This window comes from Coenobita brevimanus, chromosome 54 (genome assembly GCF_032717465.1).
Source record: "Coenobita brevimanus isolate Jiangsu-jjx chromosome 54, ASM3271746v2, whole genome shotgun sequence".
NCBI classification, from domain to species: domain Eukaryota; kingdom Metazoa; phylum Arthropoda; class Malacostraca; order Decapoda; family Coenobitidae; genus Coenobita; species Coenobita brevimanus.
Window position 1 is genome coordinate 1,432,069 of NC_137007.1, and position 13,776 is coordinate 1,445,844.

Consider the following 13,776-nt stretch of genomic DNA (forward strand, 5'->3'; position numbering starts at 1 on the left):
TTTGCCCCTCACTGTAGACGGAGGTTCATTCATTCATTCATTGCCAGACGCCATGTATCCCAGACGGGGTGGCCAAGGGCTCAGAGTTAATTGTTTTACAGGGAGGGGCACTAATCCTCCACCAACCCCACTTGACACGTAGGGATGCCAACAGCATCTGGTGTTCACTCATCCAAGTACTAACCAGACCCAACGTTGCTTAACTTCGCTGATCGGACGGGAAGCAGTGTACTCAACGTGGTATGGCCGTTGGCAAGACGGAGGTAAACGTGAAAAATAGGTGGTATTTACAAAGCGTCTTAATTGCCCAGTATCGAGAATGTTTACTGTGAATGTTTAATGTTGAGGTTATTGTGAGGAGTTAACATTTTACGCCCGACTTGGACACTCTTCAGGTCGAAACTCTTGCCTATTTCAGTCTATCTATCTGTCTGTCTACCTATTGATCTATCTATCTATCCATCCATCCTTATATTATGTATCGATCTATCTACCTATGTCTATCCATCTGTCTACTCATCCATCTATTATCTATTTACCTATATATCTACCTACCTATTTATTAATCTATCTATCTATCAATCTCGCTATCTATCTATCCATCCATATATTATCTATTTTTCTATCTATCCATCCATCTATCTATTATCTATGTATCTATCTACCTACTTATCTATCTGTCTGTCTGTCTGTCTATCTATCTATCTACCTATCCATCCATCAAGCCACATTCATATCTCTACCTATCTATCTACCCAACTATCTATCGCCTGACGCCGCATCCTGTGTCGTAGCCTCCCTCTATACATCCCTTCTGAGCCTATTGTGTAACCTGGATATAAATAAGTCTATAACAACCTGACTGGGCACCTTTGAGAGAGAAACCGTGAGAGTCATATTTCTTTCCCTCTTCATTAACGACCTCTCTCTCTCTCTCTCTCTCTCTCTCTTTCTCTGTTCATCCGTCTATATATCACTAGTTTTTCGCTTTCTCTCTCCATTTATAACGTCTGTGTTTCTCTCTCTCTCTCTCTCTCCATCCATCTCTCTTCTCCATTCTCTGCAATGTCAGGAGAGAGACAAGAGGCGAGAGGGAGTGAAGAGTAATGGACAAGAGAGAGAGAGAGAGAGAGAGAGAGAGAGAGAGAGAGAGAGAGAGAGAACTAACATCTCCGGCTCCTATGACTCACTAACAACTGAATAAAATCGTCTGGCGTTTTTTGAAACAGAGACAGAGACAAAAGGGAAAACAGACAGACAGACAAAGAAAGAGACAAAGACTGACAGCGGCAAACAAAAGGAAAAACAGACAGACAGACAAAGAAAGAGACAAAGACTGACAGCGGCAGACAAAAGGAAAAACAGACAGACAGACAGACAGAAGGACAAAAGGAAAAAAGACATTGACAGACAGACATCCTTTCCTCTCCCTGTCCCTCAACCTCTCCACCAAGTTTGGGCAAAATCGCTTGAAAACCGTATAAGCTAACCTTTGACCTCAGACCTATTTCACCCTAATCACCCGTACCCTTGATGGTCCTTAATCATCATGCAAATTTTGGTGTAATTCCATTCCGCATTTTTAACATAATCTTGCTAACAGGCAGACAGAGAAAAGGAAAAACAGACAGACAAACAACATAGTGAAAAGGACAGACAGACAAAAGGAAATGCGGACAGACAACAAGAAAAACAGACTGACAAAGGATAGACAGACAGACACACAGAAAAATGCAGACAAACTGAACCAAACACATGACCCCCTTCGAGCTGCGTAGCGGGTGTTGAGACAAAAGTGGGTTTGATTTTTTTCCTGTATCGACATTTCATTCTAGGTCAATCCAGGTTAACCTCTTCACTCCCATGACCTATCCTACTTCCTTCTAAGTACAATAACAACAACAACAACTATTACTACTACAATTACTACTACTCTATAGTTACCAACAATAATAATAATAATAATAATAATAATAATAATAATAATAATAATAATGACAATAATAATAGTACACCAAAAAGTCTAAGCTGAATAAAATCGTCTTGAAGGAAGTCACATACACTCCAGTAAAATCGATTAAAAATAAAATCAATATCCACAATATGCCCCTATGCTGAATAAAATCGTCCGGATGCAGCAATAATAATAATAATAATAATAATAATAATAATAAACAAATAATAATAACAGGAGGAGGAGGAGGAGGAGGAAAAAGAAAAACATAAGAAAAAAAGCAAAAAGAAAGAAAGAAAAGACAGAGGTAAAGAAGGAATAAGGGAGAAAAGATGAAATAAGAAAAGAGAAGAAATAAGATGAAGGAAAATAAAAAATAAAAAAGAAGTAGGAAGATATAAAAAATAAAAAAGGATGATATAAAAGAAGGAATAAAGGAAAAAGGAAAAAATTAAAGGGAAGAAAAACAAAGACGAAAAAAAAGGAAGGAAAAAGGAAGAAATAAAAAAGAAGGAAAATGAAGTATGGAAGAAATATGAAAGGGAAAAAGGAAAAGAAAATAGGAAAAATAAAAAGAAAATGGAAGAAAAAGGAAGAAAAACATAAAACGAAGGATGAAATATGAAAAAGGAAGAAGGAAGGAAAAGAAAAAAGAAGGGAAGTAAAGGAAGGAATACAGAAAAAAGAAGGGAAGTAAAGGAAGGAATACAGAAAAAAGAAGGAAAAAGAAAAGTAGGAGGAAAAAGGAAGAAAAATATAAGGGGAAGAAGAAAACGAGGGAAAAGAAAAAGAATGGGAATGCAAATGACAGCGAAAGGGGAAAAAAGGAAAAAAAGGAAAGAAAAAAAGAAAAAGTATAAAGAAAAGAGGAAAAGAAAGACAAAAAATAAGAAAAAAGAAGGGTATAAAGAAGAACGTAGAAATGAGGACGAAAGAAAGAGGAAAACAGAAAATAAGAGGAAGTAGACACAAAAAGAGGAAAAAAGGAGAGAAAAGATAAAAGAAAAAACAAGAAAAAAGGGGAAAGAAAAAAAGAATAAGACGATAGTAGCAGAAAACAGAAAGAAAAGAATAAAGAGAAAATAATAGAAAAATAAATAAATAAATAATGAAAAAGAAAGGAGGAAAAGAAAGAAGACGATGATAGAAGAAACAAAGAAAAAAGAATAAATAAAGAAAATGAAAAGATAGAAAAGGCGGAGACGACATTTAAAAATAACGGTCACGCAGGTACGGGGTTAGGTGCGGGCAAGAGCTGATTGAATTACCTTAATGACGCTTACCTGTTGGTCTGGAGGAAGGTGCTTCGCTCTTATCGACTCCGCGCGGCTTGATCACAACTTCTAGTATCATCACAGTCGTCACAGTGGCTTCACGGGTGCTCTGTGCGTCTGTGGGTACGGTGAAGAGGCTGCTGTTACGGTAAGGAGGCTGCAGTTACGGTGAATTAACTGTAAATAACACAGGGTCACCTGAACACACTGACCACGCGTATCCAAAGTTTATGCTTCGCTCATCTTAGCTCCTCACTGCTCAATCACCACTTCCAGCGTCACCAGGTCACTACACTAGTTTCACGAGTGTTTTGTTCGTCTGCAGGTGCGAGTTTAGCCGTGAAATGGGTGTAGTTACGGTGAAATTTAAGAATGGTAGCACTGCGTCACTTGTTCAAACCGACTACTCATCGCGCAAGTTTCTGCTTCACTTTGACACTCCTCAGTCATATCACCGTTCCCAGCATCATCACAGTCACCACACTAGATTCACGAGTCCTTTATGCGTCTTCGGGTACAGTTACAGCGACGAAATGTTTGTAGTTACGGAGAAACAGCGGTAAATATCACAGCTTCACTTCGACGACATACGCACTTCTACTGTAATAGTAACACTGATGCTCTGTACCCACGTGATCCCCCAGTTGCCAGTTACGGACAGTCCTCGGTACAGGTTACAATTTTTTACATCCCTTCTCGCTATCAAATCCACTGAAATTTATAGAAAAAAATGCCTATCCAAGTTCCATTTTTATCTATAAGGTTGATTCGTAATTTTTCCCACGATTTAGAGGACCATATGTGAGGATAAGATGGGATATTTTGAATCATCCCGTAATGAAGATTGTTTACCTCCCTTGTTTACCCCTCCCTGCCGCGCGTCGTCACTCCTTACCCTACCTCTCTTCCTTATCCCCACTTCAGATTATTATTATTATTATTATTATTACAGTATTTCTATTATTATTAAACTGAATGCAGCAGATGAAGCAGAAGTGGGAGTACTGTACGCTGCTGGGGACAGTCCCGACACACCTGAAGCATCAAAGGGAAAGAAACGAAGAGAGGGTGACGAAAGACAAAGGAAAAACGAAAGTCGTGAAGCAGATGGAGAAAATGAAACTGTTTACCCATGAGTTGCGATTGTATATGTCGATTTTATTTGTTTTACAGCTTGGTCCTATATTTGAGATAGTCAAGATTTAAAACTTGATAAACATACGACTCCGATAAAAATAAAAATCAATATACAGCTCCATGCAACAACTAACGATAAAACAAGGGTAAAACAGACAACAACACATAAACACCTAGATGAATCCTACCAAACTACGAACCACGAACGCAATTAATTCCACTACGATTCAAAAACCAACTGGCTTTCAACCTGAACAACTGAACACTTTCTGCGGCACATTTTTCGTGTACTAATATGGACGCTTAGAGAGTATAATGCTAGCGTAGATAATATTAACATAAATCCATTCACTCCTGTACTGTATCAACAATTATTCGGCCATTTTCAACTTGTATTTACCATTTATATTTGCTTGTAATATTTTCTTCATTCCTATTTGCCCTTCAGCGACGTGGTTACTCAGTGTGTATAATAATAATAATAATAATAATAATAATAATAATAATAATAATAATAAACAATAAGAAGCACACACAGCGCCACATCCTCCCTCAGCAATAAGTTTAAGAACCATACATTTGATTTTGCCCTGTGATCTTTACCTTCGATTAACCCTTTCAATTTTTATTTTATTCTTCCCTGACCCTCAACTTGTCCACCAAATTTGATCCAAATATGAACAAAAGCAGCTACATCGTCCACCCAGGAGCCAAACCTCATATCTCCCAGCATCCCACCATCGAGAAGGATCCTGGTTCGATCCTAGTGAGGCGCTGTATGTCATAAAGGGGCGCCGAATCCCTGAATGGTGTATGTTCTGTACTCTCTCTCTCTCTCTCTCTCTTTCTGTCTCTCACCCCGTTAACGACACCGCGTCCTCATTATCACCTCTTACATGGACAAAGTTACCATCGTTCACTCTCGGGCAGCACCGCCATCCACCCACAGTAACTCTGCCTCTAACTTCGCCCCTAACTTCTCTTCTCCGACAAAAACTCTACGCAGAACACACACCGATTTTCAAGAGTCCATTTTTCCGATTCTTTTTTTCGTGTTTTTTTTTTCTTTATATAAAACTGCAGTAATTTAGAAGCTGCATTTGTTCGTTTGTTTATTTCAGTCTGTGCTTTACTTTCTGTCTATCTGTTTTCTATCCTTGTCTATCTATCTGTTTAGCTATATCTGTCTGTCTGTCTTTCTTTCTCTCTTTCTGTCTATCTGTGTGTCTGTCTGTCCTTCTGTTTGTCTGTCTCCGTCTTATATCTAAATTGTCTCTCTATCTGTCTGTCTATCCATTCATCTATCTATCTATCTATCTATTTATCTACCTACAGCCAGACGCCTTAATCCCAGAAAGAGTAGCCACAAACAAATCGCCTCCACTGTCCCAACGCATGACACTCCGATTCTCCGACGTTTCACATATGTTTTTCTCTTAACATTAAGTTATTTAACACACACACACACACACACACACACACACACACACACACACACACACACACACACACCTCAGCTTTAGTGTGGCTGTGGCAGGTGGTGAAGAATGCTGCTCCCACCACCACAATTTAATTCTTCATTCTCGGCATCCTGCGCCTCTCCCTTCACACACACACACACACACACACACACACACACACACACACACACACACACACACACGCGCGCGCACGCACACACGCACACGCACGCACACATACATACATACGGTATAAACACACACACACACACACATACATACATACGGTACATACACACACACAAACACACACACACACACACACACACACACACACACACACACACACACACACACACAGTCGTAACAGTACAATAAAATTAATGTAATTTATGCAGATATACTAACATTTATCACACAGCATTTTGTATACTGTTATGCTCTGTGTGTGTGTGTGTGTGTGTGTGTGTGTGTGTGTGTGTGTGTGTGTGTTAAAGTACTTTCATGTGTGTGCATTAAAACTTATGTGTATGTTAAAAGTGTTTGTATATATTTTTTTACTGATGTGTTACTGGTTATAGAGTTATCACCACCTTTGGACGTCCCCCTCAGTAACAACCCCCCCCCCACTACTTCCGCCATCTAAGCCCATCCCCATCCCCATCCCAGGGTTCATCCCTCCCCCCCCCCAGTCCACGCCCGTATCGAAGGGGAAATGAGGTATTGGGGAAGGCGTTGTGATACCAGGCTCACACCACCTCAGTAATACCACTAACTCGACCATTACACACACACACACACACACACACACACACACACACACACACACACACAGGCTCGCCGGCTCAGTGGTAACGCTCTCGCTTTGCACCTGTTATGATGGGGGTTTGTGCCTTGCTCGGGATGCTAAAAGTTTCAATGACGAAGCGGGTGGTTACTGTCCCACTTGAGCAAGGGGATGGGTGTGTGCGTGTGTGAAGGTCACAGCCTTGCCCCTAGATCGGACAATATGAGCTCTCAGCTCCCTTCCGGGAGGGTAAAAGCTGACGATCATGACCATCAAGTGATCCTGACCGACCCGGTGAATTACACACACAACAACAAAAAGAGTAGCAAGAATAAAATACACTCCTAGACGTTATAATACTGCTAAACGTTTGACAACAGTAATTTCCTTTGCAATGATCTCTTTTTTCTTATCACATGTTTCAGATGCAAAAGTGCTTCCCTAAGTTCCCTCCTCCAAACTAAAAATAGGTGTTATTTAGAAAGCATTTGAAATTCAGTTCCTCATTGTCTGTGCTGGGAACTCCATTTTCTTCTATGTCGATGCCAACTTTCACATCCAGAGAAAACGAAGATGGTCCCTGACTGGTTCAAGGGTAAACTATGACTGAATAAATCCCCATGTCGGAAGGACGGTTTTATCAGACATATTTACGGTTGATTTCCTGTCCTAACACTGGTCTGCTTTTATTTTTAGATATAATAAGAGAAGCAGGAAGAATTTGCTATCCTTTTCTTATTCTTCCTGCAAAAACTAGAACTTGGATTCACCGCGATGTTGAAAGGAAAATTAATGTAAGCCTTGAAAACACGGTACGCGGCGTCTCCCTCAAAATTTCCAAGTCAGAAGTTAACAAGATATACAGTATTCAGTAAGAGTTGGTCCAGAAGACGTAGTACGTAAGAAAAAAAAAAAAAAAGGGGGGCATTTTTCTCGTCCAAGCACATTAAGAGTAGTTTCATTTCCGTCCACGAACACTGTCTGGCTACATAGAACCGAAATACTAGTGTCGCCGTAAAAAAACATAATGGTGAAAAGATCATGGCCCTTATCTGTGCACCCTGACTATATAAATTAATATTATTAGCCTCCTACACCATGATTTTATGTATCAGGGCTAGTGGCATGAAATTTACCACTGACTTGTCCTTGTTGACCATTTTCAGTCTCTCCAAGCAAGTATCAGCTGCATTAAGACTGCTCCTGACCTCGCTTCGGAGATACTCGAGGACGGTCTTTATTTCGATAATAATAACAAAAATAATACCAAGAATACTTCTGCCGGATTCGTATCAGTTTGGTTTGGCCAATTCAATAGGCCACGCTGTCATTCACATTCAAGTCCTCGAAGTTCTGGCTCCATCAGATAGCTCCCCCCTCCCCCCCAAACAAAAAATCCACCACGTTCTGCTCCTTCACATATACTATCTGACAGAGCCAATCCGAACGTTGTCACGTTAAAAAGGGGTACCAAATCCCTGGTTATGCGCTCCGCACAATATTCATCCATCCACCTCGATCTCTTTGTCAGTCCCTTAGCCTCACCAACTTACATGCCTATCTTCCTCACACACTCATCCAACATATAATATATATATATATATATATATATATATATATATATATATATATATATTGCAAGAATTATATCATTTCAGGTCAAGGTAACTGCAATACTACTTTTTCGTGTCACTCCTAATGTCTTCATTTTATTCTGCTTATCTTCTGTATATATCTACCTTTTCTTCCCTCCATAACTTTCTCTCCTCCCTTGCCTCCGCCACCTTCCTTAAGTTTTCACCGCAAGTTCCTTAATAGTGATTCTTAAAGACGGTGGGTAAGCAGCAGTTTACATGAGCACTGCGCTAAGATTAACGCAACATTAGCATAATTAGCCAGGACGCTTACTAATTATCCTCAAGGGCGTGCGTCAGTCCTGTAAAACTTCCTAATTGCCATCATCTCTCGCACGCTAATCATTTACAGGTGTGCGAAACCCATCCACTCACCTGATTGTTTTGATGACTGAAGTACTTGGTTTAAAGGTGCAGTGTTTTTGCATACCTGTCACATCGTGTAGCAGTAGTCTCAGTAGCCTTCGTTGTAGCAAACTGTGATGAGAGAGAGAGAGAGAGAGTATATGGCAGGGATAGGGTCAAATACTTATTTGTATTTGTATTTGCAAATACACAAAAATCAATATTTGTATTTTATTTGTATTTGAGAATTTTAAAAGTTGCATATTTATATTTGTATTTGTGCCTTGTATTTGCCATATTTGCTTCAAATTCAGTCAGATACACTCATATAAAACTGCTAATTTTACATGCCATTGTGATAAAATCACTGCCAATAGTGAATTTTACTTTTCTTCCTAAATAAAAGTTGGCATGGTTGGCATCTTGTCTACCACTCTCATTCGGGATAATGTACAGTACTATACTTGTCAGAACGTGTTTCAAACCTGTTAGCCTATGATGAGTGACTGAGAGACAGATCAGCACCAGAGGCCAGCAGTCACTCGTCAAGCCAAGATGTCTAGTACTGTATTGAGATGTCTTGCACCTAAGCAGCCTAGTTCTGACCCTAGCCAGTACATCGCTGAGTGGAATTATTGTCACAGGAATGCATAGGTATTTGTAAGTTTAATATTTGCATTTGTTAGTACGATACCTGTATTTGTATTTTATTTGTATTTGAAGTTCATATTTGTATTTTGTTTGTATTTGATGATTTAGAAGTTTATTTGTTACTGTGTTTGTAATTGGCTGCAAAGAAATTAACGTATTTGTGTCCGTATTTGTATCTGGGCACTTGTAGTTGACCCTATCCTCGGTATATGGCAGGCAGAGGGCACCTTCCTCCTCCAGGCGACCATCCAGGCGAACAGACCTTCCTCTCAGGGGCTGTTTGTACTGCTGGAGTGGCGTGTGCGGGGCAGCTTATTCTCTCTCTCTCTCTCTCACACACACACACACACACACACACACACACACACCTTTTAGTCCTACTCTCTAATGCCAAAGTTAAACATATTCTCAGTCTGTATTTCGCTCTGCCTATGGCCAATCGAAATTTTAATATGCAATAATTCCAGACATCGCGAAATTAAATGATTCTGAATTTGTGATGGACCTTACTATTATTTCTGTCTCTTGTTATACAGTTATTACCTTCATGAATTTTGTATTTTATTATTATTATTATTATTATTATTATTGTTGTTGTTGTTGTTGTTGTTATTATTATTATTATTATTATTATTATTATTATTATTATTATTACTGTTGTTTGTCTTCTACATGATTATTTCCTTTGCAAGATGGTATTTTTTTTTCCTTGTTGCTCCTTTTGAGATATTTATACAGCCTCGAGGAGTCTTTGTATTAATCAACTTTCATTTTTTGATTGATTGTTTGGTTGATTGATTGACTGTCTTTCATTCACTTCTTTCTTTTATTTATTTATTTTTCAGGGGTAACTCTGTCAAGCGTCGAATATCTGAATACTTTTTACCTATATCAGTAAAATTAACTCCCATTTTTCCTGATAATCTTGTTTTTTCTTACTCACAGACTCATTGGGTTAGACCTCGTACCCCTGGCAGGCTATTCATGTGCGCTCCTGCCACCCACCCTCCACACCACCCACAAAGCCTTATAATTCCACCCTGCATCCACCCTGCCACTCACCTCTCCACCCAGGCACTGAATAGACCCCCGGACTCCCCATCATTTCACGTCATCTCCACCCCACCACTGCAGTACCGTCACTGCGCTCGTTACTGAGAGGAGGAAATGAGGATGTAGAAAGAAAATACACCCCCTCCTCCCCCCCTGTTTTCACAGTTTACAATATACTCAAAAATTGGATACTCAGATTTGAAGATTAATATTTAACCTCTTTTTTTATGCGAGGAAGAAGGAACCAAAGGCTGAGCCCGCAAAATGTTCCTTCCAAGAAAAGAAAAAGCAATACAAAAGACAGCCAAAGTCAAGGTCCATTCTAAACAGGCGAAAATACATTAAACGACAGGCGAAAGGTGCGTAATTAGAGCTACACACCTTTCCAAAGCAGGTGAGATGCAGGTGACTCAATTAACGCGCAGGTAACTTAGCATCGGCACCGCGGATGATGGATATATATTTACTTAATCTTATCTAAGGTATTCTGACGCCTAGTATCATTAATTACTATCTACCTATCTATTGCCAGACGCCTTAATCCCGTAAGGGGTAGCCACAAACAAATCGCCTCCATGTCGCTCTGTCCCCCGCCATTTTACGAAATTAATTACGAAACTGCTTTATATGTGCTAATTACTAACAAACATATCTATAATTATTAGTTCAAAATATAATTTAAAAAAAGAATTATATCATCAGTGTTTTCCAAATGGTGACTCATTTACGAAGGATTGTGAAAGTTGTATTCTCTCTCTCTCTCTCTCTCTCTCGCATGCTTCCTTTCCTCCCCATCCCCTTATCTCCTGCTGTCAAGGCCTGGAGATAAGATGCAGTCCTTCCCTACCCGCCTGTCACCAAACTTTGCCAACATTTTCCAGTGGCTGGGGACAATACTGTAGCATAAAACACACACACACACACACACACACACACACACACACACACACACACACACACACACACACACACACACACACACACACACACACACACACACGTCGAAGAAAACAAACCCTCTCGCTTCGTGGGCGCGGGTGTAATAAAATGGCTGGGTTAACTATTACGCTAAACAGATGGCCGTGAAAGTCTATGGGAAAATCACTTCTTTTTTCACTATCCCATCCGCTTTTCGATTGATTTTGGTGGTTGTGTGAGTGAAGAAAGACGTTTATATGGGTAATTTTATGCAAGATTAAGCTTACTACGGGTTTGTAAATAAGATCCATGTTTGCGATCTTGATTTTCACCAGAATTTACCTTACTGTGTCTTGAAATTGTCTTTGAGATGGAACAATAGGTCATTTTGAGTTGCTAAATCAAAGACGCTATGTTTTGAAAAAGAAAACTTGACGAATGGCTACAAAAAAGGGGGAAAGGAAGACAAATTACTACTACTACTACTACTACTACTACCACTACTACTACTGCTACCACTATTACTACTACTACTACTACTGCTACTACTACTACTTTTATTATCATCATCATCATTATTATTATTATTATTATTATTATTATTATTATTTATTATTATTATTATTATTATTATTATTACTGCTACTACTACTACTTTTATTATCATCATCATCATTATTATTATTATTATTATTATTATTATTTATTATTATTATTATTATTATTATTATTATTATTATTACTGCTACTACCCATATCTTCAGCTTTAATCCCACGCCTTGTAATGAAGTGGTTAAATAAATCCATATCAACCGAATCTAATTTTCATATCACTCCTAAGCTGAAAAAATCCATGGTTGCTCCAAAATTCTATCTGTCTATCTATCTATTGCCAGACGCCATAATCCCGTAAGGGGTGGCCATTTGACTCCGAGTTATTTGTTTTACAAGAAGGGGCACTAACCCTCCACCAACCCACTTGACACGTAGGGAGCACGTATGGTTTGGTTATATGGTTACCACCCAGCGTTGTAAATGGTTTCTTGGCTTACAGGAAACCATTTGGCTTGTCACTCATTGTAAAGCCACCTGTAACGGAAAGAAAAGCATGAAGTAGTGACAGGAAAGATGGGAGAAATAGGAAGAGAGGAGGGCAGGCACAGAAAAAGAAAGTTAAAGGCTAAGGAAGAAGTAGGCGGTGGCTCAATCGGTAGAGAGATGGCCTGCAGTCCTAACGGACCCAGGTTCGAATCCCAGCTGAGGCAGGGAACAGTTTAAGGATTTGAAATTCATTAAATCAGGCTTTACTGATCTACCAGGAGACCCGCCGACATGTCGTAAAAATACCCCCGCTAATACCAATACACCAGTCCTGTATGAAACAGCCCTAGCATGTATTCAATATGGACGGTGGGTGTTAGCGCCGAAGTGGTGACATGTAGAGGTGTATGGTATATAGGAGGACTGCTGGGCCCTGATAGCAGGCTGTGAAGCCTATGCTCAGAGTCGGACACATAAAAAAAAAAAAAAGTGAGTGGTGCTCCAAAAGTAAAATTCCAAAATCTATTCTAAACTGAAAGAAATCGCATGGAGATGAGAATAAAAAAAAAATAAGTCAGTGTATCAGAGGTGAAGGAGTAGTTGAAGGAGTAGTAGTTGGAGGAGTAGTAGTTGAAGGAGGAGTTGGAGAAGTAGTAGTTGGAGGAGTAGTAGTTGGAGGAGTAGTAGTTGGAGGAGGAGTTGGAGAAGTAGTAGTTGGAGGAGTAGTAGTTGGAGGAGGAGGAGTTGGAGGAGTAGTAGTTGGAGGAGGAGTAGTTGGAGGAGTAGTAGTTGGAGGAGTAGTAGTTGGAGGAGGAGGAGTTGGAGGAGGAGTAGTTGGAGGAGGAGGAGTTGGAGGAGTAGTAGTTGGAGGAGGAGTAGTTGGAGAAGGAGTAGTAGTTGGAGGAGTAGTAGTTGGAGGAGGAGGAGTTGGAAGAGTAGTAGTTGGAGGAGTAGTAGTTGGAGGAGTATTAGTTGGAGGAGGAGGAGTTGGAGGAGTAGTAGTTGGAGGAGGAGTAGTAGTTGGAGGAGTAGTAGTTGGAGGAGGAGGAGTTGGAGGAGTAGTAGTTGGAGGAGTAGTAGTTGGAGGAGGAGGAGTTGGAGGAGTAGTAGTTGGAGGAGTAGTAGTTGGAGGAGTAGTAGTTGGAGGAGGAGTAGTTGGAGGAGGAGGAGTTGGAGGAGGAGTAGTAGTTGGAGAAGTTGGAGGAGTAGTAGTTGGAGTAGGAGTAGTAGTTGAAGGTGAAGTAGTAGTTGGAGGAGTAGTAGCAGGAGAAGGAGTAGTACTTGGAGAAGTAGTTGGAGGAGTAGTAGTTGGAGTAGTAGCTGGAGGAGGAGGAGTAGTTGGAGGAGCAGTACTTGGAGAAGTAGTTGGAGGAGAAGTAGTAGTTGGAGGAGTAGTAGTTGGAGTAGTGGCAGTAGTAGTTGGAGGAGGGGTAGTAGTTGGAGTAATAGTAGTAGTAGTAGTAGTTGCAACCTCAGGCTCATCTGAACGTGAACCCAGTGGACTGCAGGCTGAAGTTGCCCT

The 13,776-nt window shown here is 40.0% G+C and overlaps 1 protein-coding gene and 1 pseudogene across 1 annotated transcript in view; one reads left to right on the plus strand and one right to left on the minus strand.

Moving 5' to 3' along the window:
- The window catches only part of LOC145400982 (putative neural-cadherin 2), a 136,566-nt gene that overhangs the window by 8,425 nt on the left and 114,365 nt on the right, over window positions 1–13,776 (plus strand). The gene's annotated exons all lie outside the window — the stretch shown is intronic.
- Window positions 146–254, minus strand: LOC145401180 (5S ribosomal RNA; annotated as a pseudogene).